The sequence below is a fragment of the Puma concolor genome, chromosome C2 (assembly GCF_028749965.1).
Source record: "Puma concolor isolate L17-30 chromosome C2, mPumCon1.1.hap2, whole genome shotgun sequence".
Classification (NCBI taxonomy): Eukaryota; Metazoa; Chordata; class Mammalia; order Carnivora; family Felidae; genus Puma; species Puma concolor.
The window spans coordinates 84,251,665-84,275,642 of NC_141675.1; the positions used below are offsets into that span (position 1 = coordinate 84,251,665).

At 40.5% G+C, this 23,978-nt stretch overlaps 1 long non-coding RNA gene across 1 annotated transcript in view; it reads left to right on the forward strand.

The window, feature by feature from the left end:
* The window catches only part of LOC147577364 (uncharacterized), a 63,385-nt gene extending 41,478 nt beyond the window's left edge, over positions 1–21,907 (forward strand). Inside the window, exons 2-3 of the long non-coding RNA XR_015255809.1 lie at positions 20,383–20,757; positions 21,710–21,907. This is a non-coding gene — a long non-coding RNA (uncharacterized LOC147577364). The remainder of the gene's footprint in view (positions 1–20,382; positions 20,758–21,709) is intronic.
* The last annotated feature ends 2,071 nt before the right edge of the window (positions 21,908–23,978 follow it).

Sequence of the window (23,978 nt, forward strand, 5' to 3'; positions counted from 1 at the left end):
GTTCTTTACTGCCACATGCATATCTCAAGAATGATTTAGGACAGGGATTATGTTTTCCATGAAGCTAGAACAAGAGATTTTTAATTTATTTTAACCTAATAGAAACTCCTGGGGCTGAGACAGTAAGCCAAGATGAGGTCAACATGAGAAATCTAAGAACTAAATATTAGAAAGAATAAATCCAAAGGAGCCAAAGATGCAAATTTGGGGTTGGGTGAAGGTGACCTGAGAACGAAAGCAGTTGAGAATAAGCAAGACATCAATCTGCATATCAGCTGATATTTGGAAACCAGAAGCTTTGTGATACCTGTGTTAGTTGTTGATTTCACAGGCCAGAAGCAAAAAGGGCAACTTATAGTCTGCCCATGCTGGTGGAGAAGAAATACCTGAAACCCTTATAGGCTGGACTTCTACTGGTTCTGTGGTTTTCTTACAATGGGCTGGATGACATATATAAGAAACTGAACAGGTCAAGGGCTGCTGCTGAAGCAGAATGAAAGATGACACGTTAGTTTGTTGTTTCCAATAATACACTACATATCATCACACTTAAATTCTAGTTGGCGAAGAAATGGGAACTGGCCATCAGGACTGATCATGTTTAAGAATGAAGGGAAAATGTGTACCAGTAGCAGAGGAAAGTAAAATAGTAAAGGAAGCCACTGCCAGGACATGAAACAAAGGGAACAACATATACCTGCAGCTGACTCATGAAGAAAGACAGCCAGAGACTAGCCCAGTAGAAAATGCTCAGGTCCATCATAACAGTAATTGCTATAATTTAGTGTAAACTTACTATGTGTCATGTACATATATAGTGATTTCTAAGTATTCTTTTATTAATTTTCAAAATACCAGGAACTGGTTATTGTTAAGGACATTTTTGTAAATGAGAAAGCAGTGATTCAGAGGGAGTTAGTGGCTTGTTCAAGGTCAGAGAGTAGAAAAGCCTATACCCTTAGCCACTATGCTGAACATCCCTACACCTAGTGGTTGGACAGTAAGTTGATTATGGTGAACTGCATTTAATCATTTTGCTCCAAGTCATTTTTAGTTATGTCAACTAGATACATTGGACTTTGCCAAGTGTTTTATGTTTATATATTGCCCTTCTGGGTTTTAGCTCCATTGGCAACAATTGCAAAGCTCCTGTCCTTCCACCCTGAGTTTTAAGGACCTTCACTTAGTAGCTGACAACTCCCTGGGTACCAGTATCTAGCTAGCTTATATAATCTTAGGATATTTTATTGACCTCCTAGTGCTCAATGAGCATCATGAGAACAAGCAGTTCAATGTCTCAAGCATGGATCTAAGGCGAGATCTTTTGTAAAGATTTACATAGGCTATTGTCCATACTAAGACATCTTTAATACTCCTTTCCAACTCATTCCCCTCCCTCCACCACAACTTTCTACATCTCATGAGGGCCCAGACAAAGGGGAAAAAAAAGCCTGAAATTTCAGCTGTAATTGATGACCGGTTGGAAGATAGCTATCTTTGGGGGTCTCATTTTGATCTGTGTATCTTTCTGTGGCTATTTGGCATCACATCCTAAAAAACCTTTAGATGACTCTGCCTGCTTTCCTTACACTGAGGCCAAAGATATACTGCTTCACTAATGTCTAGTAAACCCTAGGATAATAAAAATGTTAAGGCATTTCTAACTACTCCCCCCTCCCCGCTAAAAGGAGGCTGTAATATATTCTAGTAGAATGGGAATTTGGAGATCATCATCATTTGCAGGATTTTACAATGAAGAGCACAGGGAAGGGCACTACAGGCTGATATGTCCTGTGTCCACTAGGCTCAGTTTCTAATATAGCTCACTGTAATTCTTTTTGATAAACTCCATCCTACCCCAATAGTAATGTATTTGTGGTTGGAAGGGTTGTCATTAGAGTGTAAGCAGTATTTTAGCATTAGTCAGTGTTTTCAGTTTTAAGTAAGAAAAACTGAATCTGATTTTGAATCTAATTCATAAAAGAAGAAAAATTGGGGGAATTAACAGGAAGTCTGGAGAAGCTGACCCAGAACAAAATGTAGTCTGGTGAGGATACTGCTGCTATGCGGGCCACAGATGGTGCTAGAATTCCTCTTCACTATGGTCACTGGATCCCGGATGCAGCCTCTGGCCAGCCAGCCACTGCCACCTGTGAAATGGATCCTCCCCAGGTTTTACTCTTTGCATCCCTGGTTCCTGATCTGAATTCTCACGTGGGTGAACGTGACTGGCCAGCCTACATTATATGTTCATAGTCTAGCTGCAAAGGAGTCTGGGAAAATTACTCTCTGGCCTTATTGGCTTATATAGAGAAAGGCTAGCTCTGCTTTCCTTCAAAATTCATAAAATAAGAAATCCCCCCAGTCATGGACTTGGAGATGCTATCTAGCCAAAATTGGGACACACTTTGTCTATGCTATCTGCATATTTTCCAAATGACATTATCTTCTTCAAATTCTGACATAGCCTTGCATTTAAATATCATTACTTGTTTCTTTAATTTTTTTTTCAGGTATTTAAAAAAAGTTTCTAAGATTCAAGATTATTCTTATACCATTCTTAAAATCCATTTAAAGACTTTTTCTGGGTAATCAGCATACTTTTTTTTTTTTTTAATATATGAAATTCATTGTCAAATTGGTTTCCATACAACACCCAGTGCTCATCCCAAAAGGTGCCCTCCTCAATACCCATCACCCACCCTCCCCTCCCTCCCACCCCCCATCAACCCTCAGTTTGTTCTCAGTTTTTAACAGTCTCTTATGTTTTGGCTCTCTCCCACTCTAACCTCTTTTTTTTTTTTTTTCCTTACCTTCCCCCATGGGTTTCTGTTAAGTTTCTTAGGATCCACATAAGAGTGAAACCATATGGTATCTGTCTTTCTCTGTATGGCTTATTTCACTTAGCATCACACTCTCCAGTTCCATCCACGTTGCTATATTTCATTCTTTCTCATTGCCACGTAGTACTGCATTGTGTATATAAACCACAATTTCTTTATCCATTCATCAGTTGATGGACATTTAGGCTCTTTCCATATCTTGGCTATTGTTGAGAGTGCTGCTATGAACATTGGGGTACAAGTGCCCCTATGCATCAGTACTCCTGTATCCCTTGGATACATTCCTAGCAGTGCTATTGCTGGGTCATAGGGTAGGTCTATTTTTAATTTTCTGAGGAACCTCCACACTGCTTTCCAGAGCGGCTGCACCAGTTTGCATTCCCACCAACAGTGCAAGAGGGTTCCCGTTTCTCCACATCCTCTCTAGCATCTATAGTCTCCTGATTTGTTCATTTTAGCCACTCTGACTGGTGTGAGGCGATATCTGAGTGTGGTTTTGATTTGTATTTCCCTGATGAGGAGCGACGTTGAACATCATTTCATGTGCCTGTTGGCCATCTGGATGTCTTCTTTAGAGAAGTGTCTTTTCATGTTTTCTGCCCATTTCTTCACTGGGTTATTTGTTTTTCGGGTGTGGAGTTTGGTGAGCTCTTTATAGATTTTGGATACTAGGCCTTTGTCCGATATGTCATTTGCAAATATCTTTTCCCATTCCGTTGGTTGCCTTTTAGTTTTGTTGGTTGTTTCCTTTGCTGTGCAGAAGCTGTTTATCTTCATAAGGTCCCAGTAATTCACTTTTGCTTTTAATTCCCTTGCCTTTGGGGATGTGTCGAGTAAGAGATTGCTACGGCTGAGGTCAGAGAGGTCTTTTCCTGCTTTCTCCTCTAAGGTTTTGATGGTTTCCTGTCTCACATTCAGGTCCTTTATCCATTTTGAGTTTATTTTTGTGAATGGTGTGAGAAAGTGGTCTAGTTTCAACCTTCTGCATGTTGCTGTCCAGTTCTCCCAGCACCATTTGTTAAAGAGACTGTCTTTTTTCCATTGGATGTTCTTTCCTGCTTTGTCAAAGATTAGTCGGCCATACGTTTGTGGGTCTAGTTCTGGGGTTTCTATTCTATTCCATTGGTCTATGTGTCTGTTTTTGTGCCAATACCATGCTGTCTTGATGATGACAGCTTTGTAGTAGAGGCTAAAGTCTGGGATTGTGATGCCTCCTGCTTTGGTCTTCTTCTTCAAAATTACTTTGGCTATTCGGGGCCTTTTGTGGTTCCATACAAATTTTAGGATTGCTTGTTCTAGTTTCGAGAAGAATGCTGGTGCAATTTTGATTGGGATTGCATTGAATGTGTAGATAGCTTTGGGTAGTATTGACATTTTGACAATATTTATTCTTCCAACCCAGGAGCATGGAATGTTTTTCCATTTCTTTAAATCTTCTTCAATTACCTTCATAAGCTTTCTGTAGTTTTCAGCATACATATCTTTTACATCTTTGGTTAGATTTATTCCTAGGTATTTTATGCTTCTTGGTGCAATTGTGAATGGGATCAGTTTCTTTATTTGTCTTTCTGTTGCTTCATTGTTAGTGTATAAGAATGCAACTGATTTCTGTACATTGATTTTGTATCCTGCAACTTTGCTGAATTCATGTATCAGTTCTAGCAGACTTTTGGTGGAGTCTATCAGATTTTCCATGTATAATATCATGTCATCTGCAAAAAGCGAAAGCTTGACTTCATCTTTGCCAATTTTGATGCCTTTGATTTCCTGTTGTTGTCTGATTGCTGATGCTAGAACTTCCAGCACTATGTTAAACAACAGCAGTGAGAGTGGGCATCCCTGTCGTGTTCCTGATCTCAGGGAAAAAGCTCTCAGTTTTTCCCCATTGAGGATGATGTTAGCTGTGGGCTTTTCATAAATGGCTTTTATGATCTTTAAGTATGTTCCTTCTATCCCGACTTTCTCAAGGGTTTTTATTAAGAAAGGGTGCTGGATTTTGTCAAAGGCCTTTTCTGCATCGATTGACAGGATCATATGGTTCTTCTCTTTTTTTTTGTTAATGTGATGTATCATGTTGATTGATTTGCGAATGTTGAACCAGCCCTGCATCCCAGGAATGAATCCCACTTGATCATGGTGAATAATTCTTTTTATATGCCGTTGAATTCGATTTGCTAGTATCTTATTGAGAATTTTTGCATCCATATTCATCAGGGATATTGGCCTGTAGTTCTCTTTTTTTACTGGGTCTCTGTCTGGTTTAGGAATCAAAGTAATACTGGCTTCATAGAATGAGTCTGGAAGTTTTCCTTCCCTTTCTATTTCTTGGAATAGCTTGAGAAGGATAGATATTATCTCTGCTTTAAACGTCTGGTAGAACTCCCCTGGGAAGCCATCTGGTCCTGGACTCTTATTTGTTGGGAGATTTTTGATAACCGATTCAATTTCTTCGCTGGTGATGGGTCTGTTCAAGCTTTCTATTTCCTCCTGATTGAGTTTTGGAAGAGTGTGGGTGTTTAGGAATTTGTCCATTTCTTCCAGGTTGCCCAATTTGTTGGCATATAATTTTTCATAGTATTCCCTGATAATTGTTTGTATCTCTGAGGGATTGGTTGTAATAATTCCATTTTCATTCATGATTTTATCTATTTGGGTCATCTCCCTTTTCTTTTTGAGAAGCCTGGCTAGAGGTTTGTCAATTTTGTTTATTTTTTCAAAAAACCAACTCTTGGTTTCGTTGATCTGCTCTACAGTTTTTTTAGATTCTATATTGTTTATTTCTGCTCTGATCTTTATTATTTCTCTTCTTCTGCTGGGTTTAGGCTGCCTTTGCTGTTCTGCTTCTAGTTCCTTTAGGTGTGCTGTTAGATTTTGTATTTGGGATTTTTCTTGTTTCTTGAGATAGGCCTGGATTGCAATGTATTTTCCTCTCAGGACTGCCTTCGCTGCGTCCCAAAGCGTTTGGATTATTGTATTTTCATTTTCGTTTGTTTCCATATTTTTTTAATTTCTTCTCTAATTGCCTGGTTGACCCACTCATTCGTTAGTAGGGTGTTCTTTAACCTCCATGCTTTTGGAGGTTTTCCAGACTTTTTCCTGTGGTTGATTTCAAGCTTCATAGCATTGTGGTCTGAAAGTATGCATGGTATAATTTCAATTCTTGTAAACTTATGAAGGGCTGTTTTGTGACCCAGTATGTGATCTATCTTGGAGAATGTTCCATGTGCACTCGAGAAGAAAGTATATTCTGTTGCTTTGGGATACAGAGTTCTAAATATATCTGTCAAGTCCATCTGATCCAATGTATCATTCAGGGCCCTTGTTTCTTTATTGACCGTGTGTCTAGATGATCTATCCATTTCTGTAAGTGGGGTGTTAAAGTCCCCTGCAATTACCACATTCTTATCAATAAGGTTGCTTATGTTTATGAGTAATTGTTTATATATTTGGGGGCTCTGGTATTCGGCGCATAGACATTTATAATTGTTAGCTCTTCCTGATGGATAGACCCTGTAATTATTACATAATGCCCTTCTTCATCTCTTGTTACAGCCTTTAATTTAAAGTCTAGTTTGTCTGATATAAGTATGGCTACTCCAGCTTTCTTTTGGCTTCCAGTAGCATGATAAATAGTTCTCCATCCCCTCACTCTCAATCTAAAGGTGTCCTCAGGTCTAAAATGAGTCTCTTGTAGACAGCAAATAGATGGGTCTTGTTTTTTTATCCATTCTGATACCCTATGTCTTTTGGTTGGCGCATTTAATCCATTTACATTCAGTGTTATTATAGAAAGATATGGGTTTAGAGTCATTGTGATGTCTGTATGTTTTATGCTTGTAGTGATGTCTCTTGTACTTTGTCTCACAGGATCCCCCTTAGGATCTCTTGTAGGGCTGGTTTAGTGGTGACACATTCCTTCAGTTTTTGTTTGTTTGGGAAGACCTTTATCTCTCCTTCTATTCTAAATGACAGACTTGCTGGATAAAGGATTCTCGGCTGCATATTTTTCCTGTTTAGCACACTGAAAATATCGTGCCAATTCTTTCTGGCCTGCCAAGTTTCAAAAGAGAGATCAGTCACGAGTCTTATAGGTCTCCCTTTATATGTGAGGGCACGTTTATCCCTTGCTGCTTTCAGAATTTTCTCTTTATCCTTGCATTTTGCCAGTTTCACTATGATATGTCATGCAGAAGATCGATTCAAGTTATGTCTGAAGGGAGTTCTCTGTGCCTCTTGGATTTCAATGCCTTTTTCCTTCCCCAGTTCAGGGAAGTTCTCAGCTATAATTTCTTCAAGTACCCCTTCAGCACCTTTCCCTCTCTCTTCCTCCTCTGGGATACCAATTAGGCGTATATTATTTCTTTTTAGTGTATCACTTAGTTCTCTAATTTTCCCCTCATACTCCTGGATTTTTTTATCTCTCTTTCTCTCAGCTTCCTCATTTTCCATAACATTATCTTCTAGTTCACCTATTCTCTCCTCTGCCTCTTCAATCCGAGCTGTCGTCGTTTCCATTTTGTTTTGCATTTCGTTTAAAGCGCTTTTCAGCTCCTCATGACTGTTCCTTAGTCCCTTGATCTCTGTAGCAAGAGATTCTCTGCTGTCAGCTATACTGTTTTCAAGCCCAGCGATTAATTTTATGACTATTATTCTAAATTCACTTTCTGTTATATTATTTAAATCCTTTTTGATCAGTTCATTAGCTGTTGTTATTTCCTGGAGATTCTTCTGAGGGGAATTCTTCCGTTTGGTCATTTTGGATAGTCCCTGGAGTGGTGAGGACCTGCAGGGCACTTCCCCTGTGCTGTGGTGTATAACTGGAGTTGGTGGGTGGGGCCGCAGTCAGTCCTGATGTCTGCCCCCAGCCCACTGCTGTGTCCACAGTCAGACTGGTGTGTGCCTTCTCTTCCCCTCTCCTAGGGGTGGGATTCACTGTGGGGTGGGGTGGCCCGTCTGGGCTACTTGCACACTGCCAGGCTTGTGGTGCTGGGGATCTGGCGTCTTAGCTGGGGTGGGTAGGCAAGGTGCACGGGGGCAGGAGGGGCAGGCTTAGCTTGCTTCTCCTTAGGTGATCCACTTCAGGAGGGGCCCTGTGGCAGCGGGAGGGAGTCAGATTCGCTGCCGGAGGTTTGGCTCCGCAGAAGCGCAGAGTTGGGTGTTTGCACGGAGCGAGCAAGTTCCCTGGCAGGAACTGGTTCCCTTTGGGATTTTGGCTGGGGGATGGGCGGGGGAGATGGCACTGGCAAGCGCCTTTGTTCCCCACCAAACTGAGCTCTGTCGTCCGGGGGCTCAGCAGCTCTCCCTCCCTTTGTCCTCCAGTCTTCCCGCTCTCTGAGCAGAGCTGTTAACTTATGACCTCCCAGACGCTAAGTCGCGCTTGCTGTCGGAACATACTCCGTCCGTCCATCTGGCCCCTCCGCTTTTGCCAGCCAGACTCGGGGGCTCTGCTTGGCGGGCGAGCCGCCCCTCCGCCCCGCCTCCCTCCTGCCAGTCCGTGGAGCGCGCACCGCCTCGCCGCCCTTCCTACGCTCTTCCGTGGGCCTCTCGTCTGCACTTGGCTCCGGAGACTCCGTTCTGCTAATCCTCTGGAGGTTTTCTGGGTTATTTAGGCAGGTGTAGGTGGAATCTAAGTGATCAGCAGGACGCGCGGTGAGCCCAGCGTCCTCCTACGCCGCCATCTTCCGAGTCGGTAATCAGCATACTCTTAAAGCTAGGTAAGTCAAACTCCCACCCAATAAACTTTATTTTTGTTTTGGGGTCATTTCTCTTTTAGCTCAAGCAGTCAGAAAAGTCCACACTTGCTAAAAATAAATAAATAAAAAATAAAAAGAGCAAGCAAGCAGATACAACTGACAAGATACCAACTACTTAAATATCTACTACACAGCTATCCCTTTGTTTTGGATTGCAGCTGTCTTGCAATAAATAGTACAAATATAAACAAATCCAATAGAAATTCCAGAAAGAAATTGCTTAGAATAGCAGACACTGTGCTCTTAAACAATCCCCAAAAGTATCATTCAGAGTATGCTACTTTTTGTTCAACCCCATGGAATCTGTTTAGAATTGAGCTTCTGATTAAACTCCGGATAGAGATCCTGATTCCTCTGCCTAACTGTCTACACTTTGGTGTAGAAAGAATTCTGTTTCTCCCAAGGAGTTAAAATTAACCTACACGTGTGTGTGTGTACAAATTAATTTTTTTCACTTGAAAATACAGGAAGGGAAAGTAGTGGAGAGCAATGGGGCACAGGTGGTGGGCAAGAAGAGTTGTTTTATATAGCGTATCATGAAAGGATCGAGTCACCTGCATGTACATGTTATTAAAACCAGGAAGTAAATAAGACTACATAAGGAGAGGGAGGTTAGAGAAGAGAAGAGATATGGTGGGGGGGGGGGGGGCGGCTGAGTCCTGTTTTAAATAGTTAAAAAAATTTTTTTTAATGTTTTATTTATTTTTGGGAGAGATAGAGACAGAGTGAGAGCAGAGAGGGTCAGAGAGAGGGAGACACAGAATCTAAAGCAGGATCCAGGCTCTGAACTGTCAGCACAGAGCCCGATTCAGGGCTTGAACTCACAAAAATGTGAGATCATGACCTGAGGCGAAAATTGGATGCTTAACCAACTGAGCCACTCGGGCGCCCCTAGAACTAAATAGTTAGGTGAAACATTTAGACAAAGCAAATAAACAAAACAAAAACATTTAGACAAATAGCTACATGTTTTTAATAGTTAAAATATTTAGAGGTTGAAATGAGAGGTAAAAGAGATGGAGAAGGAGACATTGCATCCAGAAAAAGAAAAGGAAGCTCTAAAGAAAAGAATATACAGAGCATAAAAGTTCTGGTAAAAAGGACTTTTGAAAATTAAAAATTGATAACAGAAATAAAAAATTCAGTAGAGAAGTGGGAGATAAGGCCAGAGACTGTCAGAGAGAAAAACAAAAAGAAAGAAATAGGAAAATGTGATAGAAAAAATCAGGAATGTAGACAATCAGATCAGTGGCACCAATGTCCATGTGATATAAGTTGCAGAAAAAGAAAGCATAAGACAGACAATAAATAAATAGAAGGAGGAGGAAAATAAAGAGAAGATACAATGAAATGTCCCAGAAGGCAAGACACAGTTTGCAGACTAAAGGGATCCCGGTGGGCTCCCAGCACACTTAATATGTATATCTGGTTGGGAAGGATCTCATCAAAGTAGCAGGGATCAAATGACAGTAATTATCTCAACAACAAACTGGGGAGAAAAGAAAATGGAGTAGTGCCTTCAAAATTCTGAAGGAAACTGAAATGTGAGCTAACCCACCTGTCAAATGTGGGGAGAAGAATAAAGACAATTGTAGCACAGGAAAATTCTTCCTTTCTTCCTTTCTGGCTTCTTTGGCTAGTCTACCCATTAAATTGACATAAGACAGGATCAACAGGGGTAAAAAACCAATTCGACTTTGTATGTATAAGAGCTCATAAAAATACGAGGCACAAAGAAGTGACCAAAGCAGGCAGCTTCTCTATCTTTTAGACAAAGAAACAAGACATTTATTAAGAATTGACAAGATAAAGTAGCTTGGGCTTGGGGTAGCAACTTAATGAAGTCACAAGGCTTGTTCCTATAGCCATCTTGGCCTTGAATTCCCTATCTCTGGTGATGAGGATGCCTTTTATCCTCCAGGTGTGGAGAGGGTAACCCTTCACATAGGGAATTTATTTCTTGCTTTCAGGGAGAGAAGGGACAGTCAGCGCATCCTTCTTGTATCAGCTATCTCTCATGTAACCTTAATTCCAAATAATATGCCAAAGTGGCACAGTTTGGGAAGGCCTTCCCTGAACCCCATCAATATCATCAGACATGTAAGACCTCAAAAATATTACCTTTTTCACAACACTACTGGCAGATTTGTTCCAACAAAATTGGAACATAAACCATGAAAGTGGAAGACATTGGACTCAGGAAACAGGGACCCATATATAAGAGAATCAAAAGACAATTTCAAAATGATAGTGAAGGGACATTTTGCATACCAGGTGTGAGCAGGTCTAGCAGGCAACATGTGGAGATTAGAGAGAGAGGTCAAAGGGCTCCAAAATAATGTATCTAAAGGGGAAAAATGTGTAATAGAATACCTGATATATAAAACAGATATTAACAATTCTGTCAGAGTTTGGGGATAAGTTAATAATAAGTAAATAAAAAGTAAATTTTCAAAAAAGGAAAAATTTTAAATTATATAAGAGAATGTAATCTAGAATAATATCAGACTCCACCATGGATAATATTTACTTAGTCTCAAAAATAAAACACTGAATATTGATTGTATGTGACCCAGTTTATACGGCTCTAGATTTGTTCCTCATCTCTTCCCACCCCCATACCCTGGCTCCTTGCTCAGTGGAGAGCACTGGCCACTGGCCACCATGTTGTCACCTCATCTCAGCCCGCCCCAGGGGGAGAGCTGGGCATCACATACCTCTGTCACATCCCTCCAGGAAGGCCTGAGTAATACAACTTGTCAGCATGGAGTAGTGAAGACCCATCTGCAGAAGCCTCGATGACCCATGAAAAACAGGAGATGGGAAAGAGCTAACAAACTCTTTACCCTTCCTTCTCTAGAACAGACAGTTCTGAGGTTAAGGGGTTCTTGTCTACCATTCTGGAGGGTTTGTATAGGGTCAAGCAATTGGTTAGTGTTCTTGCAAGGCTTAGCTGCTCAGTAATGCACCAGCCCTTATGTTTGCTTCCCTTGTTTGTAACCCTGCCTCCCCACTCTTGCATCTCAGGGTTGTACCTCCAGTAAAGTATTAGCCTATCAACTTTGCTTTAGGTACCGTTTTCTGGGAAATACAGACTGAGACATTTTTTGAACCAAAAGCAAGGTCCTATAACTAACCATATCAGGGGAGAGAGAGAGAGGGAGAAAGAGAGGAGAACAAAGAATAAAATTCTTGTCTTACAGGAAATCAACATATGTTAAAACAGAAATATCAAGAAATAGCACCCTAATCTCATGATTTAGAAAAGTGGAGATATGATCTAAAATAAATATCTAGAAAATTAAAAAAATTGTTCTCTTTGGAGAGTGAGATCAGTGTGTGGGGAGGTATTCAAGAAACCGATTTTATATGTGTGTGTGTGTGTGTGTGTGTGTGTGTGTGTATGAAGGAGGTACATATATACTATTAATTAACTATACATTATTAACTATATGTGTTTATAACTATATATTATACTAATGATATATGATATATATTATATATAAGCTGAGAAAATAAATGGGCAAAGATTATGTTAAAAGTGAGACATAAGCTTGTCAAGCTGAAGAACTATCAATGAAATAGAATGATGGATGAAGGGAGTAATGGAATCCTTCACGTCTGTGATTGGTGCCCAGACATGTTTGGTCAAACATTATTCTGGGTGTGTCAGTGAGGGGGTTTCTGGTTGAGATTAACATTTGAAGTGGTAGGCTGAGTCAAGCCGGTTGCCCTCCTTTTTGTGGGTGGGCCTCAACCAATCAGTTGAAGGCCTAAATGGAACAAGAAGGCTGATCCTCCCATGAATAAGGGGGAACTCCTCTTGTCTGATTGTTGAACTGGGACATTAATCATTTCTTGCCTTTGGACTTGGAGTGGAAAGATCAGCTTTTCTAGGGTCAGTTCTCTGGGTCTCCAGCTTGCTGCCTGCAGATCTGAGGGCTTCTCAGCCTCCATAATCATGTAAGTCAGTTCCTTGTAATAAATCTCTTCCTTCTTCTTTCTCTCCATACATTCTTTTGCTTCTAGTTCTCTGGAGAAGCCGGACTAATTTAATGTCTAATGTCTATTGAGTTAAGTCAATATGTATCATTTTCTTTGTGACCCATGGCCACTCATGTGTTCTGGTATACAACCTACTTGTCATTATCATTCTGTCTTTATAGATTGTTCTAAACAAAAAAAACAAACTCTAACTTCCTGTGTTTTCAAGGGTAACACTATAAAAATACTTCCTGTATTTTCAAGGGTAACATTCACAACTGTGTGAATAAATGTCTCTGACAAACAGATATTATCCTTACCCAAGCTGTCTGGAGAGCAATTTGGACATTGGCAGGATAAATAGCTTTAGTTTATCCATTCAATGCATAATCAGACATTTAGCACGCACCTACTATGTGCAAAGCATTATGCTAGGTTTTTCGGGGAGTTCTGAGATGAATCATCTCCTATGTGTGCCTGCAGGCCACTAAGGCTGAGAATATAGAATTGGATATTATGATGAGTTATGCTGCACTTATTTTTTTGACATGCCACCTTTATAATTTCTTTTCCAATGCATATGGCTGAGGCATGATTCATAAATGTCTTTCTTCTCCAGAAAAAAAAATACAGCCTTTTTGTGAAAGGACAAAGAACTATGAGCATCAGTTTCAAAGTTAAAAATGTAGATATCGGGGTGCCTGGGTGGCGCAGTCGGTTGAGCGTCCGACTTCAGCCAGGTCACGATCTCGCGGTCCGTGAGTTCGAGCCCCGCGTCGGGCTCTGGGCTGATGGCTCAGAGCCTGGAGCCTGTTTCCGATTCTGTGTCTCCCTCTCTCTCTGCTCCTCCCCCGTTCGTGCTCTGTCTCTCTCTGTCCCAAAAATAAATAAACGTTGAAAAAAAAATTTAAAAAAAAATGTAGATATCATGGGCTTGTGACTGCAATCAATTTTTATGTGCTGAAAAATGTCCTAGTTTCTCCAATAGGCTTATCATAGTTATGAGTAATCAAGGAAAAAAAATTTCCCTTAGTTTCAATATTTCCCGACACACACAAAAATGAGAACCTTGATTTTGCAATTTAGTAAGTTAGTATCCATCACATAAAATATTGGAAAGTTTACAGTTGTAAATGCAGCCAACCAACCCCCACCCCCACATACAGGTCATGGGCTCCTCCTCCATGCCATAATGTATTTTGGAATTTCTTAGGTTCCCAGTCAGAGTAAACAAAGTGATTGTGTGATGGCTAATGTTGGCACCACTTGATATTTTTCTCAGTACCTGAATATTTGGTTAAAATATATACACACTAAAGAAATTTGAGTAAGTCTAATTAAAATAAAAAGCAAACAAAACCAAGAAACATAGATAAAGGAAAATATAACAAAACAAGCTGAATTCTGTTTTTTATTACATTTTATTTGGCTTCTGGTGACTTACAGTTGGAGTTCAGTATCTCTTTAACCCAAGGGTATAAAATTGGTACAACCAGAGCACAAAATTCAGGCACTGTTGACCAGTCAGCTGCTCCAGCCTGGTAACAGAATACAAAGAGAAAACTGAATTAGGGTGGGGAAGTCCCATTTCTATTAGTCACGCTATGTGCATATCCATCTTACTTTCTCAACCAAGCTGTAGGCCTTTACCTCCCAAATGTAGACATGACAACAAATATTTATTTCTTTTGTTGATTTTTAATTTTAATATGCATTTTATGCACAGGAGGGCAATCAACACAATGAGACATCCCTGGTAATAGTTTTCTAGGCATATTGAAAAATGGATAGAGCTATTTTCTACTTTTTTAGCAAAAGGAATTTTTTTCTTTAATAAATAATATGGGGATAATTCTTGGACAGTGCGTGGCTCTCACTGAATCAATCCTACTAGCATTAATATTTTTGTAAACCACACTCCATGCACAAGGCATCTTAATTATCAGTAGATTTGAACATGAGCATCATTCACTTATATATAATTCTGCATGCAGGTGTTCTGCCTACCTTAAAATAAAATTAAACTTTTACATACACACACACACACACACACATATATATGTATGATACGTGAATATATGTGTAATTTATATAAGATATATGTATATGTGTATATATACATGTGTATATATGAGAGAGAGAATAAATTGATACAGATTTCCAAAGCCTTAAAGTTTTTATTAATATCCTTAAGAGGGATAAAGAGTGTTAGCAGGAAGAATTAATGACAGGATTCTTTCCATCTCGTGTTGTCGTTCTTGAAAGAAGATTTATGCTACAGTATTGGTTATTTCTTTTGATGCCCTCTAATGTCACACATACAAAGGAATCTCTTCCTTTTCAAATTGTTCATGTCTTATTATTAGTCTATGTATAATGCCAAGTATGCTAGATTTGCAATCAGAATACTGTGTGACTCTGGAAGAGATCCTTAGCACTTCTATTTCTCTTTCTTTATTTAGGAGCTGGGGATAATAACTCCTAACTTTCAGGGTTGTTATGGGACTTGACTGAGTCCATGAGAGTGCTTTGTACATCTCAAGCAGGTTCTAATATAGTTAGAGATATTACTATGAATTTTCACGGTGGTAAGTCATCTTGATCTATTTATGACCAATAATAGCATTGTGTAGGTTAGCATCTTATGGGCTAGCTATTACCCCAACAAGCATGGAAAATAGCCTTTTGGATATTTGCATCTCTTCACTGTTTGGGGCAGAAGAAAATACAGACAAGCAGTGAAAGGGACTGATTCAGAATCAGAAAATTCTAGGGACCTGAGAGGCTATTGTGTCTTTGGCTCTAGAGTAACAGGCAGATGATTTTGAGAGTGACTACTTATAAGGCTGTGACTTCAATTCAGATGGAAAGTTTCTAGTCATTGTTATAATATGGGTAAAGAGCCATTTTAAAATATGATTATAGGGGCGCCTGGGTGGCGCAGTCGGTTAAGCGTCCGACTTCAGCCAGATCACGATCTCGCGGTCCGTGAGTTCGAGCCCCGCTTCGGGCTCTGGGCTGATGGCTCGGAGCCTGGAGCCTGTTTCTGATTCTGTGTCTCCCTCTCTCTCTGCCCCTCCCCCGTTCATGCTCTGTCTCTCTCTGTCCCAAAAATAAAGAAAAAACGTTGAAAAAAAAATTTAAAAAAAAATTAAAAAAATAAAATAAAATAAAATATGATTATAATTTTTCTTCTCTCTTTTTTTTTTAGATGAAAAAATGTTCTAAGCAAATAGCCTCAAGATGCCTTCGTTTCCACTTTCTCATACCACCTCTGTCATTTTCCTACCCCATCTCACCCCTCTGTATAGGATGTGTTGTATGTTTCTTTACCACTGAAAGAACACTAACATTGATTCAAATCATAAGTAGCTGGTTGCTGGATCTCATACTTTTCATAAACTTTTCAAGATTATTCTATAATAATGGGTAACTTTTATTTGGAATGAACTGGATGAGTAAAATTAGTTTCTAAGTAATGAAAAAATGAAGTTTAAATAAAAGTTACAATTTCAAAAATATTTCACAATATAGCTATAGAATTGTACTATAGAAATATTAAAGACCGTGTTGTATCCATCATGAAAAATACAAGAGTGTAGGGAAGCTTTGAGCACCTGGGTTCAAATTATGCCTGTACCAATTCCTAGCTTTGTGACTGTGGTCTCAAGTCTCCTAACCAGTGCCAGTGATAGTTAGTCTAACAATATACAGGACCTAACTGACAAAGCCATTGTGAGGACTGACTGGATTAATACAAGCACTAAGAAAATTATCATAATAATTCGTGGCTATTTACCCTAATCCCCTCCACCTCTTCCTTTTTAGAAAGAAAATTCTTTTTAAATCCCCAAAATATAGGGGTGCCTGGGTGGCTCAGTCGGTTAAGTGTCCGACTTCGGCTCAGGTCATGATCTTGCGGTCCATGAGTTCGAGCCCTGCGTCGGGCTCTGTGCTGACAGCTCAGAGCCTGGAGCCTGTTTCAGATTCTGTGTCTCCCTCTCTCTGACCCTCCCCTGTTCATGCTCTGTCTCTCCCTGTCTCAAAAATAAATAAAACATTAAAAAAGATTTTAAAAAAATAAAAATAAATCCCCAAAATATAGACTAATCGTCTTATTGAACTTTTGGCCAGCCTTTTTTTTTTTTCCTCCACAAATTGGTTGAGTTTCAACCAAATAACCTTTTATATAAATAAGAAGCCATTTCAGGGGCACCTGGGTAGCTCAGTCCGTTAAGCATTCTCTTGATTTCGGCTCATGTTATAATCTCACGGTTTGTGAGTTTGAGCCCACATCAGACTCTGCACGGACAGTGAGGAATCTGCTTGGGATTCTGCCTCACTCTCTCTCTGCCCCTCCCCAATTCATTCTCTCTCTCTCTCTCAAAAACATATAAACATTAAAAAAAAAAAGAGGAAACCAGTTCAATGACAGGAACACACCTACTGATCAGTTGCACTATGTCCCAGCACACTGAGAAAACAGAGTAACGGTCCTGGTTCATTAATCTAGGCAATGTTTACAAACTCAAAAGCAATATACTGACTTGTCTTCAACTAACAAAAACATTTATGTAAAGGACTCAGACCAGGAATAGGGCCTAGCAAATAAAAACTGGAATACCAGGCAGTCTGAGAAGTAAAAACGTAAGCAGATACCTTGTACTGTAGGGAAGTCAACAATAGCAACTGTAAAGAGGATAGAGTATTGAACATGAGAAGTACATGGATACCAGGGCTCATTCTGGGGGCCCAGAATTTTGGGTCCATCCATGAGGTGCTAGGAGTTTGGGTACACTACCTCAAGTCTGATGGGTCACTAAACAGCCTTACACTTTCCCTCCAGACCTGTCATTCTGTGCTCCTGTATTCTTCTGTGCTGGACAGGTAGTCAGCATTGCACTAGATATGGCTAGATATGGCTCTACATCAAATACAGACCTTAGGCTAAATGTTAAAGGCAATATGAACTCTAATCCAAAGCTGAGGCTGCATCACCATCATTAGGGTGACCAACTCATTCCAGAGGGCCCTGGACTTTCCTGATGTTAGCACACAAATCCCCCGCCCGGGAACACCCTCATTTGCAGGAAAACCAGCGTATGCTGGTCAACCTAATCATCACAGAATGGATATCATAGAATAATATGTTACAATCAAATCTTATAAAATTTGTAATGGTTCAAACTTTCAGGAGTCAACCGTTAAGGGTGTAGGACCTAGTGTGGGAAAAGCAATTTCTCAGCACAGATGTGTGGTCCCTAAACTGCACATCTGGGCTGTGAACAGATGTTTATTTTCAGCCGAAGTGAGTAGAGGAACAAAGATCTTGGTGGCTAACTCTGCCAGTTTAGGCAACAATTCTAGGTGGCATGACAAGGTGTCCAACTTTATCTATTTTCTTACAGTGATGACAGAAGTGAAGCTTTCCTTCCTCTTCAGCTCCTGCACTTAATAATTTAGTCAAGGATGATGAAGCAATCTCAGTAAGTTAATCCCATGAACTAAATACTTAACTATTTGAAAAACCCTTATTTTATGTGTAAAATGAACATGTTGTTCACAGTCACCATTCATTATTGCAGCAGCATCCTCTGAACTCATAAATAAATATTTATACTTCAACTGAATCACAAAGAATCTCAGAAACCAAAACACACAAGGAAATTTTAATCGCACTTACATCTAAAATGCTTTACTTGTATGTGAAAGTGAATATTCTGACAATCACAAGCCATCTAAATGACATGCCCCTGTTTATGCAACTAATGTTGATTCATGGATTAGACCCAAGGGTAACTTACCCAATCTCACGGTCACTGATCACACACACATCGTTTCAGAGACACCGGGAATGACACTACAGTTAGGCATTCAGTTATTTGGCCTTCCAAAGGCTGAGGCTGAAGTCAAAGCAAAGAGCAGATATTAGCTAAATTTGGAGACCAAAGTCTAATGTTGCACCTTGCCTATTTGGAGACCACTGAACACAGGCTTAAGGAGGTGCTGAGGCCGAGTGCAATGAGCTTGCATTGGCCCTGGCCACTCTTGATTGCTTCTAGTGTTGCTTCTCCCATTGACTTGTCCACTCACACATCATACCTGAGGGCATTCAATAGGGCATGTCCTTGTCCTCAAGGACAAGGCTAAATGAGCGAAGGCTGTACTAGGTGCAAATTCCCGGGGCTATTAGGATTGCACAATTAGGTAGGAACAGTATGCATGTAATGTCTGTGTGTGTGTGTGTGTCTGTGTATGTGTGGTAAGCATGTTAGCAGGCATTCGAACAGATCAGATAGGGTGCTCTACTCAATACAATAACTTTAGATTATTTGTGGAACCCTTGCACCTATGGCTGGTAGTTTGAGCCAATATTTATAAGGAACTGAACCCTGTTAACTTACCTCTGTCTTCTTTTGCCCGTCACAACTCGATTCAACAACAGCTTCTGTCTACACTCTCAGGGATGATCTTTTTTCCTTTAGGGGATGGGGTGGATATTAACATCTCTGCAGTCACTCCTCCCACACCCCACCAGTCCCAAGTCACTTTTTTTTCTTTCTTCACTCTTTTTTTTTTTAATGTGCTACAATTTGCATAATATAAAATTTATCAGTTTAACCATTTGCAAGTGTATGGGTCAGTGGCTTTCAGTACAGTCACAGTGCTGCATAATCGTCACCACCATGTATCTCCAAGAATTTTTAATCTGCTCTCACTGAAACTCTGTACCCATTAAACAATAACTTTCTTTTTTGTTTTAAGTTTATTTATTTACTTTGAGAAAGAGAGAAAGAGCAAGTAGGGGAGGAGCAGAGAGAGAGAAAGAGAGAATCCCAAGAAGACTCTGTGTGGTCACCACAGAGCCGGAGGCCGGGCTCAAACTCATGAACCATGAGATCATGACCTGAGAAGACGATAGCCGCTTAACCAACTGAGCCACCCAGGTGACCCTAAACAATAACTTTCTTTTTTTTTTTAATTTTTTATTTTTGAGAGAGAGAGAGAGAGGTGGAGACAGAGCATGAACTGCAGAGGAGCAGAGAGGGAGGGAGGCACAGAATCCAAAGCAGTCTCCAGGTTCTGAGCTTTCAGGACAGAGCCCAATGTGGGGCTCAAACTCACGAACCATGAGATCATGACCTGAGCTGAAGTTGAACGCTTAACAGACTGAGCCACCCAGGCGCCCCTAAACAATAACTTTCTATTCCCCCTCCTCGCAGCCCCTGGCAACAACTCTTCTACTTTCTGTCCCTCTGAATGTGACTATTCTAGGTACCTTATGTAAGTGGAATCATTTGGCATGTGTCCTTTCATAACTGGTTTAGCTCACTTAAAATAATATGTTCAAAGTTCATCCATCTTGTAGAACATGTCGAAATTTCCTTCCTATTTAAGACTGAATAATGTTCCATTGTATGTATTCGGCACCTTTTGTTTATCCATTCATTTGTTGATGGATACTAGGTTGCTTCCACCTTTTGTGAATAATACTGCTATGCTATGAACACGGGTCTAGAAACACCTATTTGAGTCCCTGCTTTTCATTTTTGAGGGAGCATATACCCAGTGGAATTGCTGGATCCTATGGTTCAACTTACCGTTGATGAAACTTAGAATTGTCAGGTTCCTTTACGCCAGGATGTAGGATCCCAGACAGGATTAGTGGGCTCTTGCTCTGCTTTGTCTCTTTTATAGAAGAATCTGCCACGTTCAGGAAGAATTCAGGGGTATCCTTATGTACCCCAAATTTAACTTTTTTTCCCTTCTCTGTGATCTCTCTCCTTGAATCCCATCCACAGGACCAGCCTTCTTACCAGATCAAGTTTTCACTCCACAGACCTGCCTTTCTCTCAAGGAACCCCTCCAGAGTGGAGCCCCACCCTTCCCAGCTTGGGTTGATTCGTTGCGTGATTCTGCAGGAGGATTAGCAGGAATAATGGACTTAATAGCCACCACCTATGTGCAAGGGTCTTTGGGACTGCGTTGGACTGATTGAAGTGCCTACCTCAATCGGCAAATGCAAATTGCAATCAAGAAAAGAATCCAGAACTCAGGGCAAGAGATGCAGAGACAAACATCAGAACAGAGACATGAGGCAAAACCAGGTATAAGAAACCATTCAAGAAAGAAAAGAGAAATCATTCTGTGTCAGAAGCCAATATCATCAGAAGCAGGTGAGTCAGACGAGTGAGTGATGAGTTGAGACAAAGAACTGAAAGGCCTAACAAAGTCAAGTTTTGGGGGGGTCTGGTTTTATTGGGTGCTGCCCCCGTGTCTCAGCTCAGGCTGCTCCTTTGAGCTTTGTGCTTGCTGACATGTCCCATTTCTGTTGTTGGGGGGGCGCGGGGATCTTACTACCGTGAATGCAGGGAACTCTCTAGTGACAACTGCTCCCTGCGTGATTCCATTCCACAACTTCAACCACTGCCTGACACTACTGTTTCTGTAGTCAAAGAGTATCATTAACATAACTCAGTGACTAGAAGCATCTATCTTAGGCCTGCTTCTGACTGGAAAGAAGTCTGCCCTAAGCATTAGTAACCAGTGATGTGGACCTTACCTGGTTCAAATGTATGCCACCTCTGTAGTCTGGACACTTTCAACTAAAAACTTAGATTAAAACATTAGTCCGGGCCTATAATCACCCTTTGCAGAAACAAATGTAAAATCCCAATCTGGACTACTCAAGATTCCTCACTGCCAGCAGGTGACGTTCAGTGAGACAGTGGCCTGAGAGATTTCAGGATCTGAAGAAAGCATTTCAGATTCACAAAGAACGATATTTTCCACTGCATTGCTAAATGTGCCACATAAGATTCCCACAAACAAATATAATCACAAGGGGAAAGTCACCACAGACAAGCTTAGAGATCTTTTGTGTCCCCCACCCCAAACAACAATGGTTATATTGTCTTTTTGTTTTAGCTACCAATGATTTAAGCCAAACTCTTTGCTCAATTACAGTTATTAACTCCTACCAGGTAATGGTAACATCTATTAATCCTGCTCTTTTCTTCTTAGCTCATATATACTGTGTCGTTTTTCCCAAGGAAGGAACCATGAAGGAAGGGGAATGTCTGCTTGGGATTGGAGCTCTTGATATTCCTGTCCCTTCTCATGTTTAAGGTCCTGGGACTAAGATCTGAGACTGCAGTCCGGGCCTCAGGAAACCTCTCAAGATGCGGATGCAGTCCCCACCACGTGTCCTAATTGTCTTGCTCTGGTGACCCTCATTACCTCTCTGCCTCTTCACTTAGATTCTTCAGGTCAGTTGTCCAGCTGGACTTTCTATGTGGCTTTGTGCATAATAAACATGGTCTGTGTCATATAGTTTTGGGATCTCTGATTTAGTATATCCTGCTTCAGCCCCAAAACGCTAATATCTAGGTGTTTGTCAAAGAGGAGAGTTAAAGTTATAAAAAAGAAATGACAAAATTGAATAGAGGATTGATTACCTTCTTGTTACGTCCTTAAAATGGTTGAATGCATTTGCAGAGTCACACTTGCAGTTATCATGATCAGCGGCAGTTAAAATGGCATAATGAACCCACAACTTTATGACTGTAGCTCCAGATGAACACAATAGATCACCCTACTGTACAAGAAACAGCACCCAATTCAGCTGTGGTTTCCACTTACAGAAATCTTCCTCAGAAAAGGAGCGGAGTCACTGCAGGGAAATGCCATTAATGCTCACCCAAGTGAGAAGAATCTATATCATGGGGAGGGAAATAGCCACAGAACACCAGATGTTTGCTAATTATTTTCAAATGAAATTGACTAGACTAAGTTTTAAACAAAGATAATCTGAGAGGGTAAATAATGTTATTCTTCCCTTGACTTTTATAAGTAGGGGTAATTAATCTAGCTGCAGTATTGCCTCTGTCCAGTCCTATCTCCAGTAATTAAATCCTTGCTTTTGACACAGGAGTTATATTCAGTGTCTGTATGGCTGGGTACTGGTTAGCTCGGGAGTTTCTGCAAAGCTTCCCTTTCCTACCTCCCCTCTGTTCTCCCTATGTATAAACTGTTCCCCATCTTACCTCCTTCTTCTTGGCCTGCTATGTTTGAATTCAATGTAAAGTGGCTTAGAACTTCCCACCTCAAGACTGACTGAAGGGCACATCAGATGATGTCTCCAGGAATCTCCAAATTATTTGAGCCTGCAGGCCTCTAAAGGTTTGGGCAAGAACCCAGCAGTTTTGACAGGTGCATCTCTACTCTTCTTGGGTTATAAGCTAATTCTGGAAAGCATAGACCTTCATTCACGAGGAACAATAAGTGAAAACACTGAAGCAGAGCAAAATTAAAGCTGTGTTTCAAAGGAAATGGAGCTCACAGGAGAGTTAAGATGGCTCTCCCCCTAAAACACACAAACCGCGAGAAACAGACACATGTAGAAACTATTTTGTTCATGTTCTAAACACAACTCAGAGGGGTGCTCTACTTCTAAATCTAAAACAGACAGGAGTAAAAAGGGAACCACCTGATATAGGTATGGAAGTATAAATATGATTTCCAAATTAAAAACTGTGTTGCAGACAATAATATGAAATGGATCCTGCTAAACATTGCATTTGTAAAGTATGAAGACAAATACAAGAATATATTCTCTTGATCTCAAGTATGGCTTGGTGTGGCATAGAGTTTGAGGGATATAATATTTTCCCTTATCAACTCTGTTGACATTGTCCCAAAAAGTTAATATCTTTTCTATATAAAACATTCATGGAAAACAATGAAAACAATGACAAAACCAAAAAGGTACATCCAAAGAACGGTTTACAGTTGCCTTAGCCTCTTAAAACAGAGGCAGGAATGGGAATTTTGTGTCCCCAAATAATTTATTTGGGGGAGAGGGGATGAACGCAGAAAAGAGAAGTGAGGAGCTGAGCAGATTAAACTGGGGGAGGAGGAAAAGCTAATACAATGATGTGTGGTTGACTTGGCCACCACCTTGGGCAACTGAGGCTGGATCCCACTGGGATATTCTTAGGAGTACAGAGAACATGCAGAATCACCCACCCAAGGATGGCTGGGGAAAAGCACCCGCTCACCGTCTCCCATAGCCCATTGGTTGAAAGTTGTCCTGGGGCTGCTAAATGCCCCACACTTCTGAGCTGGGCAGGCTCAGAGAAGAGAAGACAAGAATCCCACCAACACACTGAGAGGACTGCTGGGAACAGGACCACAGCGGGTACTGAGTGCCAGGTGAATTAGTCCCTTGCTTACAACTCCGACATCTGAAGTCAGAGTGAGGCTGAGAGGCATCTGGTACGATACAAGATGGAAATTCTGTGAGAAAAATACACCAGAAAAGTGTTTACCTTCACTACTCATCAAAGGAATGCAAATCACAACAGCAAATCTCTTCCTCAGATGAATTTAAAGTGAT